Here is a 13,341-nt window from a genome sequence, read left to right as displayed (position 1 = left end):
TGGCCCTGTGCACATGATTTGTCTCTGGGCCCCACTCCCCAAACTCTTACAACTCTTAGTAAAAACCTATCAAAAAAACGCTTAGTTCAAACCCTCTGAGGGCCCCCCCCCCCCCCCCCCCCCCCCCGCTAAGGGTGTGTGGAGCTGGGCCCATACACATCTTTCTCCTGATACCTTCTGATACCTTTTGTCATGTATTACCATCACAATGCATTTATTATTTCTATATTCTATAGGCCATTTACAATTTTATCCACTACCCCCCAAAAGACCTTAATTCCAAAAGGCCTGCGAGCTATTGAAACTTTCTTCTTTTATATTAAAAAGTCTCTTGTTTGCCCCCGATTTTGGACCCATTCCATGTCCATCCATAGCTGGCGCTGCAGTCTATCATCTTTGAGTGAGCCCTTCAAATAACCCTCACTACAAAATCTACATAATGTTCTGGAGTGAGGTGAGGGCATTGCATTCTGTTTGAGGTTGATTGTCTGTGTTACTGCAGTGTCGATGTGTTACTGCAGTGCCGATTGCTTGTCGGGGCAACAGTGGCTCAGGAGGTAGAGCAGTCGTCTGGTAATCTGGAGGTTCCTGGTTCGATTCCCGCTACTCCCAGGCAGCGTGTCGAAGTGTCCTTGAGCAAGACACTTAACTCCTAATTGCTCCCGATTGGCACCTTGCATGGTTGCCTCTGCCATCGGTGTGTGAACGTGTGGGTGAATGGGTAAAATGTGAGGAACAAATTGTAAAGCGCTTTGGATAGAAGCGCCATATAAATGCACCATTTGTTCCAAACAAACATGTGTGATTCAGGGCCGGGAGACATTGATCCATGAAAAATAACTTTTCAATGAGGAGTATCGGCTTGTCGGACAGGGCCGATGATGACGTGTCCATCTCTGCCAGATTTGTGTCTGTTTTGACGGACAGAAACGGTCTCAGAGGATGACATTTGGGAGCTGACGGACACAGTATGTCGCCGTCCGTTAGCAAAGCGGTTATTTCTGCAAACACACGATTACTTTCCTCTCATTTTAAGAGGTCATGTTGTGGTTCTTGTGGTTTCCCCTTTGCCGTTAGTGTGTTATACAGCTGGAGGCACATCTGCAGAGTTAAGTCCACAGACACCCAATGAAACGGAGGTCTAGTGCCTCCACAGATGGAGCTGGCGGACACTATTAGGCCATAAGGTGAAGCCTGAGAAGTGGCTAGAAAATTATTCTCGTTCCCATATCGGGGGACTACGCAATTTTCATTCTGGGTATCCGTTCACGAGGAAAGATCTAGTCCAGACGTTAAAGTTATAATTGTGCAAAACCGGGTACATTCTAAATGGAGAACTTTTTATTCCTAAATCTACACCAATAGATCTTTCACCCAGAGTGAAAATTGCGTAGTCCCCTGAGGTGGGAATGGGATGAAATGATAACAGGCTTCACCTTATGGCCTATAGCTATGGGGTAGTGACTCTGAATAAAGAATCACAGGGCGATGCTTCAGTTTAACCTCTTCCACATCACGTCATAAATCAATCTGTCTAGACTGTCTGACAAAAGTATCTTTTTATTTTTCAAACGTATTCAAGTATAAACATCATAACCATGTCACAACAGCAGTTATAATGTATATTATCATCAATACGTTAGTTTACCAATAGGTTAAAGTGTTATTTGATAGATTTTCGTTTTCGTTTTTCAATTGTTTTGGTCGCGAAAGTCGACCATTTTGGAAAAATTTTACGTCTGGAATTGTAGTTTTTTTTTATTGAAATGTTTTTTAATGATTTCTTTTTTGCATTTGTACAACTTTTTATCAGATAGGACAGGTAGAGGAACGTTGGGAGAATATTTTTGAGGAGGACATGCAGCATCCCCGATTTCTAGCATGTAGCAACAATCAGATTTGAAATTTGTTTCAAAGTGGTGGCACCCTGGCAAAAATAAAAAAGCTACTGTACATACAGTAGATTTCATTATCTGTTATTATGCACGCCTGGTGATACTAAATCCAAATTGAACTCGGGCATTCGAAATATAAGATTTGGCACAATCCATAAATGTGCGAATTGGCTATAATAAGGTAATTTATAAGCCTGCTATTCTATATTCTATAATAATATTTCAAACATGAAACGTTATATTTATATAGCCTAGCTAACACACAACTCAGCTAACCAGCATGGCATGGCTAACAGCATCTCACTAGCAGAGAGAAACAACATCAACAGAAATGGATCAATATGAACATAATTCCAAAGTAAGCTGCAGTAAATTAATTGGCAAAAACGAAACATAAATACTGTACTTACATCTGTCATTGACAATTTTCCCAACAGGAGAGAGGTAACTGTGACAAACTGGCTAAAGTTAGGAAAACACTCTTAAAGGGCCAGTAACCTTATCAGCAAACCAGAATGCGACACTAGCTGGAGCACATCACACACTGAACAATTACATTGGCATACAATCAATCACCCTCTCCTGTCAATGAACAATGACATCATATTAAAGGGCAATTACAAATCAAAGTAATCTTATTAAAAAGGGCTTTCCTACACCAAAGTCCACACTAACTGGAGTTATTCTCTTACTAAACTGCTTGAAATGCATTGTTTGTAGTCCAATAGTACAATAGTTTACGCTTGGCATATATGTTTATTGTTCACTCTTGCAATAAGAAAAACCCTGATATGCTCTCGTCTGACTCCTAACTTACGTATCTCCGTTTGTCAACATGGTGGCTCGCTCATAAACTCTTTTCTACCTAAATGGTTTACTAAAATATATTTCTGACAACATTTTAGGAGAGAATTTAGATCCTATCTGCAATGCCTAGTTTTACAAGTTTGATCAGAATTTTGTGAACCATGAAGGGCAGCACAGGGGAGAATTAAGCAGCTAATTTTCATTTAAAAAGTACAAATCAGTTTAAGGCTGACTGACCCTGACTGCTGAGTGATACAGCCTGTAACTAGTAAGGTATGTAATTTGAGTAATACCTTCCATCTGTTTTATCTACAGGCTGTAGTCAGGCTATAGATTAGATTACAGTAGATTCGAATGTATTGTCATTATACAGCACAAGTACAGTACAATGGAAATAAGTTGTACTCCGGCATCTAACCAGAGTGAATTTAACAGTATAAAGTGCAACAAATATGCAATGTGCAAGTGATTACACTGGAGTACTGTATATATAAATGAGCTTAATTCTTCTAACACGGCTTAAGTTAGCTAATTTAACAGCTCACTCAACAACGCTTAATGCTACAAAGCATTCACACAATAAGCCCACATTTCGAGATTTCCTTGAGCCTCATTGATTCTTAGGACATGTTTGAACTAAGGCTGTCAAAGTTAACACGTTATTAACGTGTTAATGCACAATTATTTTAACGCCACTATTTTTTTTAACGCAAGATTAGCGTTTTTAAATTTCACTCAGGTGTATTATTGATATTCTCATTGATACTATGTATGTTTGTTTCTGACTCAAAGTGTGTGTGTGTGTGTGTGTGTGTGTGTGTGTGTGTGTGTGTGTGTGTGTGTGTGTGTGTGTGTGTGTGTGTGTGTGTGTGTGTGTGTGTGTGTGTGTGTGTGTGTGTGTGTGTGTGTGTGTGTGTGTGTGTGAGAGAGAGAGAGAAAAGAGAGAGAGGAGAGAGAGAGAGAGAGAGAGAGAGAGAGAGAGAGAGAGAGAGAGAGAGAGATTTTTTATACTGTATTTTATTTTGTATTAATAATTATTTTATTTTTTAAGTATGCTTTAACCCTGTAGCACTTTAGGATCCTAGTGAACGAAAAGTGCAATACAAATACAATTTATTATTATTATTATTATTATTAGAGAGAGAGCGAGAGAGAGAGAGAGAGAGAGAGAGAGAGAGAGAGAGAGAGAGAGAGAGAGAGAGAGAGAGAGAGAGAGAGAGAGAGAGAGAGAGAGAGAGAGAGAGAGAGAGAGAGAGAGAGAGAGGGGGGGGTGAGATGAGGAAGGGGCAAGAGAGAAAGAGAGCTGCAAATGTGGGTGAATGTAACAAGTTCCTAAAGTTTTATTTCCCCTATTATTTCATGCACACTTTATTCATTGTTTTAAATTATTATTTTCTTTTAAGTTATTTTGTCCATCACTCTGTTTTGAATTTGATGCAAATTTGCAATGCATGAGGGTCATCCTTTTGTGTTAAATGGCTGCATAAAGCAAGCACTTGTTGACCCTCATGTTGATTAGTTGAGTATTAAAACTTGAAAAATATCCGTTTAAGGTTGATTTAGAACAGAAAAATATGCGATTAATTCACGATTAATCACGATTAACTATGGACAATCATGAGATTAATCAGATTAAATATTTTAATAGATTGACAGCCTTAGTTTGGACTCCAGCATAGCATCTTTACGTCTGTGTTTGCAAACAGATTTACAAGCTATTCTGCACATTATGCCCTCGTGAGCGTGATCTTTGCCTTGAGAAGCTAAGCTGTAGCTGTGGCCTTTAATCTTCTTGAACATTCTACACACATTCACTACAGTATTATATACAGTAGCCCACAGTGGGAACAGCGCTGACTGACGTGATGTGATGACAGATTTCGATTCTTAATATTTTTTTTATTTGTTTTACTTTGTTAATTAATACCCCAGTTACAGTAGGCCTACAGCTACCAAATTAATCTGTATCAAGTCAACTGAAAATGTGAATAGTATGAAACAAATTTAAAGGGGAACTATTTTACTATTTCTTTCACTATTTGGGCACTTTTACACAATTCCTGTGAGTCTATGGAACACCTCTGTAATATATATATTTTTTTATTCATTGTTTTGTATTTCTAATCAAGTCCTCAAAAACAGCATTTTTCTACCTCAAGATCTCGAGCTGTTTTGAGCCTGGGCTCCAACCACTGCGCAGCGTCGTGTTCGCCTGAACATTAACATGCAGCGGTGTCTTTCTGACATCACATATCGCGCACATTTTCAAATGACTCAGTTCAGTGAAGGTGAATATTGTGAGAGGAGAATTGGAAGAATGCGCCAATATGAGAATTTTGAGACATAGATCATATTAATATAAGTTCACATAGCTAGGAAACAATGCTAAACACTCAAAAAGGCCATTTATAAGATAGTTCCCCTTTAAGATTTTTAATTTTTTTTTTTATTCTCCTGCACAATTAGCTGTGACCTGTTTTGACCTGCACCTCAAAGAATCGGAAGCGAGAATCGTTTAGAACAGGAATCGATATGGAGAATCGGAATCGGAACCGGAACCGGAATCGTTCAAATCCAAATGATGCCCAACCCTAGTAGTATAGACATAGTAGCATAGTAGATACAAGTCAAAACTGTTTTAATCTTTTTAATTAATACATTTTGTAATACATTTTTTTGCATGTTTTTAGTTGTCGGTGGAAAATTGGGCGTATTTCAGCTGACTGTGGCGGGAAGTTCGTTCCACCACCGTGGAGCCAGGACAGAGAATAGTTTCATAATCGTTTCAATGACCCCCCATGAGCCCGATAGGAGTGGGTCTCAGGCAGCCAGAAGATGTAGAGCGTAGGGATCCTGAGGGTGTGTACAGTAGGTAGAGACCATTGACCAGCGGTAGGAGGGAGCCGTTCCCCTCGTTGCACGGAATGTCAGGTCAGGATGGCACGGATGCTTCTGTGTGGGTAGAGAACGCGACTTTTGTATCTTGCGGTTAGTTTCATTTAAAGGGACATTTGAACCCTTTCGCTACCACACTACAGAAGGTTAACCCTTTCACAACCACACGCCATAAGGTTAACCCTTGCACTACCACACTACAGAAGGTTAACTCTTTCATGACCACACGCCATAAGGTTAACCCTTGCACTACCACACTACAGAAGGTTAACCCTTTCACTACCACACGACACAAAGGGTTAACACTTTCACTACCACACTGCAGAATGTTTACCCTTTCAATACCACACTACAGAAGGTTAACCATTTCACTACCACACTACAAAGTGTTAACCCTTTCACTACCACACTACAGAGGGTTAACGCTTTCACTACCACACTACATAAGGTTAACCCTTTCACTACCACACTACAAATGGTTAACCATTTCACTACCACACTACATAATGTTAACCCTTTCACTACCACATTACAAAGGGTTAACACTTTCACTACCACACTACAGACGGTTAACCCTTGCACTCATAGGCGGCGCGTATATAAGGCCAGGGGAGGCAATGCCGACCCAGTCTGCGCATTATTATAGGAAGCCTAGGCTACGATATTGTGTGTGTGTGGGCTGCTGCAGCCCGGTGGTGACAATACGCAAGGGTCGGCCAACCAAGGTGTCAATGCCAGTAGGTGTGGTGTGGTGGCCGTTAACATGCCAGACTGCAGGCAGTAACCAATCACGCCGCATCATCAAACTAACCGATGCCAGTCTGGTCTTCAAAATCCTCCATGGTCTACTCTAGCCCCACCCCCACTTTCCTATTTTAAACCTCCAGGTTTGCGTGTAGTCTTTTACCAACAAACTTGCAGTTCTGCGTTCGGGTTCAGAACTGTTGTACCGGGTGGCGTCTATTCGATTCCTAACGCTAATTTCCATTAAGGAGTACATTTAGCAAATCAGCCCTCTTCGTGAGAGCTGCCAAGACCTGGAACTCCATTCCAAATTACATGCCGCCTGGCATAACACTGGATCACCTGAGGCCAAGGGCTTGCTCTAAGAGGGCATGATGAGACTGAGTCAGAGTTAATCAAACCGTGGAAACTATGTACATTGTTTTCAAAGCATGATGAGATCCAAATTACGGAAAACGTTTCCTTCATTGCCGTCGGCACCGCAACTTGTGAACGGTCTTTCCCAATGAAGCGCATCCGGAACTGGCTAAGAAGAACAACAATATGCGCCATAGATGATGACTAAGAGATACTACTGTAAAGTTGCAAAAAGAAGTCAGCACACCGTCTGTAGTGTTCCCAAGTTTAATTCAAATAAACACAACGTTTCGGCCTGTACCCTTTGCCTGTACTTGTCAAGAGAAACTACTCCCAGGACACGACAGTCACCTGGGATATGGGTACATTTTCTGATTCAAAGTTGCAAGGCCCACATTTAAACAAAACTCATTTGGATGTAAAAGCTTGAGAACAAGAATTCAGTGAGCCGACATAGTCACTTACTAATCCATCGCAAAAGCACAGACTCCAAATGGTGTCACTGTCACTTGATGACATCACAAATTCACTCTTGATTTCCAGCTCAGGGACACAGTTGCCCCTTTATAGATATTGACTTAACCCTTTCACTGCCACACTACCAAAACGGTTAACCCTTTCACTGCGACAATACACATAGGGTTAACCGTTTCACTCAACACTTCAACCCTTTTCTAAATGGTGAAGTACAAATGCCTCAAACGCGCAAAGCCTACTTACCGTACATACAGTACTCAAATAAAAGTACTCTGTGACCTTCCGCCCCGGCACGGTCCTGTGCGCACAGAAACCACAGGGTTTTTTATTTATTTATTTTTATTTATCCTTTATTTATTCAGGAATGTCTCATTGAGATACAAGATCTCTTCTTCCAGGGAGTCCTGACAAACATGGCACACAACAAGTTTCAACATAAAACAGGGCATTAAACAAAAAAACATACAATTCAAATATAAATACAGAAGGCCATTTGTGCAGTGGCAAGGAGCATAATCACATCAGCAATAGCATCAGGTAAAACAATTACATGTTTTATGAAGGGCTAATCGTAGCATACCTTTAAAAGCATTTACAGTAGGAAGTGCCTCTAGACAAAGTTTTACTTGCAGCGTATTCCATAAAAAGGGAGCATAGTGGGAGAATGCAGCTTTACCAAGCTCTGACTGCATCAAAGGAACATTTAAAAGCATCCCATTTGCTGCTCGTCTGGTATTAAAAAAGCAAGTATAAAAGGGCAGAAGTCTGGAGATAAGGGCAGCTTACCTAGCAATGACAAATGGATAAAAATGGATAATGGATAAAAATCAACATGTGTGATTGTCTTCTTTGATACAGAGAGGACCATCCTAAGGACTGATACAAAGTGCAGTGGTGGGTGCGAGAGCCTGCACCCGTTACAAAACGTATGGCAGTATGGTACGCAGAATCCAGCTTTTTTAGCAGGGAGCAAGGAGCATGCATTGCATATAGATCACATCGCCATAGTCTAATACAGACAGAAAGGAACTCTTGAACCTTTGGGTTGAGGCTGCTTCTGCCTCCAGCTGTACTAGATGAGCCTGTGGTGGCGCTCCAGGCTGGTGGTGGAACATGGTGTCTGTCTGTGCCCTGCTAATTGAGCCGCTGAGATCACTCTGTCCAGGGGACTTCAACTCAGATTATAGCCTGGGGGTGTTGTTGTCGGAGAGACACAGCGCTAGGCAGGCACACACAAACGCACGCACGCACACACACACACACACACACACACACACACACACACACACACACACACACACACACACACACACACACACACACACACACACACACACACACACACACACACACACACACACACACACACACACACACACACACACACACACACAGAGTATACTGGACTAAACATCCAAGCCTCAAGCATTCCGTTGCCCTGGAGGAAATAGATTCGAGACTGTGGCAGTGGTGGGAACAGGGAATATAAGGCAATAACTTTGACAGATTTGCTGTGGGACAGAGAGTGGCGAACATGATTAGATTTATACCGTCGTCTCGACCTCCTCCGTGACTAACCTGCATAAGATCCTTGTTCCCCGCATGGATCTATGCAGCAGCCCTGAAGCTTATCTCCAATCCAGTCTAATGCATCTTTGTCCTGGCACAGCGGGTTGTGTGTGTACGGAGAGTGGGGGCAATTGTTGTGCCCTGCAATAAACGGAAAATAAAATAGTAAAATTGATTATTGAATGATTTGCGTCGGTTTGTAGTGGTTAACATTGAATGAAGACTTATTTGTTATATATCCGTCCTTCGGATGAGGCGCTAAACCGAGGTCCTGACTGAATCTTGGTCGTTAACTCTTTCACAGCCACGGTTCAAGTTCAAGTTTCTCAAGTTTCTTTAATAGTTGTCATACAGAAGTACAGAATACTTTTGTACAAAATGCTTCTTACTGTTGCGCTCCAGAGACTGTGCATGACAAGATAAGTATGAAATAAAAACATAGTAAAAATTAGAAGTAAAAAAAAAGGTCACAGTGTTCAGTTTAGACATATGTACAATGTTCGTAGACGTAGTTACCATACAATATACAATACTGTGCAGTGTACTAATATACAATACTATATAGTGCAAGGCATAAATGGACGAGGTGCAGTTTAGGTACAATTCACAGTAGGTGTACGAGTTGTAGTGCAAATCCTTTATCAATAAATATAAAGTGTAAGTGTGTTTGTGTGATCTAAAGTGTGGAGAGTGGGTGCTGCAGTGTGTTGTTTGTTTGAGTGAGTGTGTGCGTGTGGGTGTGTGTGCTGTGTGCATTTGATGGTTGTTGCATAGTGATTATTGTTCGTTTAGCGATTATTGTTCGTTTAGCAGCCTGATGGCCTGGGGATAGAAGCTCCTTCTGAGTCTTTCTGTGCTCGCCATAAGACTCCGGTATCGCTTGCCTGACGGCAGCAGTTCAAAGAGGCAGTTGTTCGGGTGGCTCGAGTCCTTAATAATTCTCTTAGCCTTCCCCTTGCACCGCTTGTTGTAAATGTTCTGGAGGGTGGGAAGCCCCCCTCTAATTGTGCGTTCGGCTGAACGTGTCACTCTTTGTAGTCTGCTACGGTCTTGTGCAGTGCTATTCCCAAACCAGGAGGTGATGTTGCCGGTCAGGATGCTCTCTATTGTACATGAGTAGAAGTTCCTAAGGATCTTCTGACTGACTTGGAACTTCCTTAGGCGCCTGAGGAAGTAGAGGCGTTGTCGTGCCTTCTTCACAACACTGTTACCGCTCATCTCTACCGCTAGATGGCCAGCTTAAAATAGTCGTTACCGCTGTGTTTCACTATGTTTGCAGGGCTGTGTGTGTGTTCTGTATTATAGCTGTGGAGACAATGGTTTCAAGTTCAAGTTTCTTTATTATTGGTGTGGCTCATTTGACAGACGCTGCAAAGCTGACAGTGCAACATAGTTTGTTTCTACACACTGTAGTTTGTAGTTTATTACACGCTAAACATCGCACATTTCCAAGATAAGTCTTTTCTCATAGATCGTTTTAACTCAAAACTGTGATCGTGTTTGCCGAGCACGTTTTACGTCCGGTGAAACACAGAACTGTGATCGTTAGAAAAACAGGTTTTAGGTTTGGTAAAATAGACATATAATATACCTTACCTTAGCCAGAAGGTATTCCAAAAAGAATAATTCCAAGTGATCGCATCGCCATCGCGATTACCAGTGTATATGTCTATACACGTTTCGATGGTAAAATATGCTTAGGCAACGGAATTTCAAGGTGATCAATGTGAATCTCTGTTCAAGCAGGAGGGGGAGCCCTACCAAAAAAAAATGAATTCCAGTTCAACTTCAGACACAGATGATACTGCCACCTTGTGATATTCGATCGGCATTGCAATTCTAATTCATACAAAATGACCCAGGGAAGGCTAGAATGACCCGGATGATGATTTAGAACGGATCAGAGGAAAAAGATCAACGGATCTAAAAACGTAATATTACGTGTTTGGCGCCCAACGGTTGGCGAGTAAACACGTAATATTACATGGTTGGCCGTGAATGAGTTAAAGAACCCAGGACGCCTATCGCAAAGAGTAGGGGCTTCCCCGATGTTCCTGGTCAAATTCGCAATCAGGTCTCTGACATCAAGACCACCTAATCATCCCTTCCCTTTAATTGGCTGATATCAATCCCTGTCTCCTGAGCCGTTCAGCCATTGTGTCGTGTGATGTGTGCCTGGTGCCAGTGTATGGCAGCCATTGAGCCTGTGTAGCCCAAGGTTGGGTGCTACCAGTGGTGGTGAAGGAGGAAATTTCCACCCTACATTGTGGGGAGTGGCTTTGAGTGTCTAGAAAAGCGCCATATAAATGTAATGAATTATTATTATTATTATTATTATTATTATTATTATTGTTATTATTGTTATTATTATTATTATTATTATTATTATTATTATTATTATTATTATTATTATTATTATTATTATTATTATTATTATTATTATTATTATTATTATTATTATTATTATTATTATTATTATTATTATTATTATTATTATTATTATTATTATTATTATTATTATTATTATTATTATTATTATTATTATTATTATTATTATTATTATTATTATTATTATTATTATTATTATTATTATTATTATTATTATTATTATTATTATTATTATTATTATTATTATTATTATTATTATTATTATTATTAGTTTGAAAACATCCTCTTCGATGGAAACTGATTTTCTATCAGTGCCAGGGACTCAGTGGAATTATCCCTGATTAATTACTGACAGTGAATTGGAAAATGTATAATATTTCATAACATTTGTGCAACAAGCTAATTAACTTGTATAGTGACATTAAATGGGGTTTGTATGGGGGATATGTGTTTCCAGATGTAGCCTATACATGTCCATGTCTGCACAGACAGCCCCCGACGAAAAGGAATGAGGAACTACTGAGGAAAGGAACTGACAATATTAAAGAAATATTCATGAATGTTTGAAGCCCCTGAACATGTCCCTATTTCACAGTCTAATGTTGGCAGGTATGGGATTCAAAAAAAGACTGACCAGCGAGATCACATGGTTTTGTTTAGAAAGTTTGGTTTGTTTGTCAATTGGCAATGTGAACCATAACCAAAACAATAAATACTGCAACAAAAGTAACAATTTCACTTTTGATTCGGACCATTTCCAACAAACGGTGTAAGCCCGGGTACCAGACCCTCACCATTCTATTATTATTATTATTATTATTATTATTATTATTATTATTATTATTATTATTATTATTATTATTATTATTATTATTATTATTATTATTATTATTATTATTATTATTATTATTATTATTATTATTATTATTATTATTATTAATTATTATTATTATTATTATTATTATTATTATTATTATTATTATTATTATTATTATTATTATTATTATTATTATTATTATTATTATTATTATTATTATTATTATTATTATTATTATTATTATTATTATTATTATTATTATTATTATTATTATTATTATTATTATTATTATTATTATTATTATTATTATTATTATTATTATTATTATTATTATTATTATTATTATTATTATTATTATTATTATTATTATTATTATTATTATTATTATTATTATTATTATTATTATTATTGTTATTATTATTATTGTTATTATGATTAATGTTATTATGATTATTATTATTATTATTATTATTATTATTATTATTATTATTATTATTATTATTATTATTATTATTATTATTATTATTATTATTATTATTATTATTATTATTATTATTATTATTATTATTATTATTATTATTATTATTATTATTATTATTATTATTATTATTATTATTATTATTATTATTTATTATTATTATTATTATTATTATTATTATTATTATTATTATTATTATTATTATTATTATTATTATTATTATTATTATTATTATTATTATTATTATTATTATTATTATTATTATTATTATTATTATTATTATTATTATTATTATTATTATTATTATTATTATTATGATTATTGTTATTATGATTATTGTTATTATTATTATTATTATTATTATTATTATTATTATTATTTTATTATTATTATTATTATTATTATTATTATTATTATTATTATTATTATTATTATTATTATTATTATTATTATTATTATTATTATTATTATTATTATTATTATTATTATTATTATTATTATTATTATTATTATTATTATTATTATTATTATTATTATTATTATGATTATTATGATTATTATGATTATTGTTATTATTGTTATTATTATTATTATTATTATTATTATTATTATTATTATTATTATTATTATTATTATTATTATTATTATTATTATTATTATTATTATTATTATTATTATTATTATTATTATTATTATTATTATTATTATTATTATTATTATTATTATTATTATTATTATTATATTATTATTATTATGATTATTATGATTATTATGATTATTGTTATTATTGTTATTATTATTATTATTATTATTATTATTATTATTATTATTATTATTATTATTATTATTATTATTATTATTATTATTATTATTATTATTATTATTATTATTATTATTATTATTATTATTATTAT

General features: G+C 36.3%; 1 protein-coding gene across 1 annotated transcript in view; it reads left to right on the top strand.

Moving 5' to 3' along the window:
* Window positions 1-13,341, top strand: part of grin2ca (glutamate receptor, ionotropic, N-methyl D-aspartate 2Ca) — a gene marked incomplete at both ends in the record, with an annotated part of 105,332 nt that overhangs the window by 17,064 nt on the left and 74,927 nt on the right.

This window comes from Notolepis coatsorum (genome assembly GCF_963971535.1).
Source record: "Notolepis coatsorum genome assembly, chromosome: 14".
Classification (NCBI taxonomy): Eukaryota; Metazoa; Chordata; class Actinopteri; order Aulopiformes; family Paralepididae; genus Notolepis; species Notolepis coatsorum.
The sequence above is the reverse complement of the archived record's forward strand: the minus strand, read 5'-3'. Positions and strand labels throughout refer to the sequence as shown.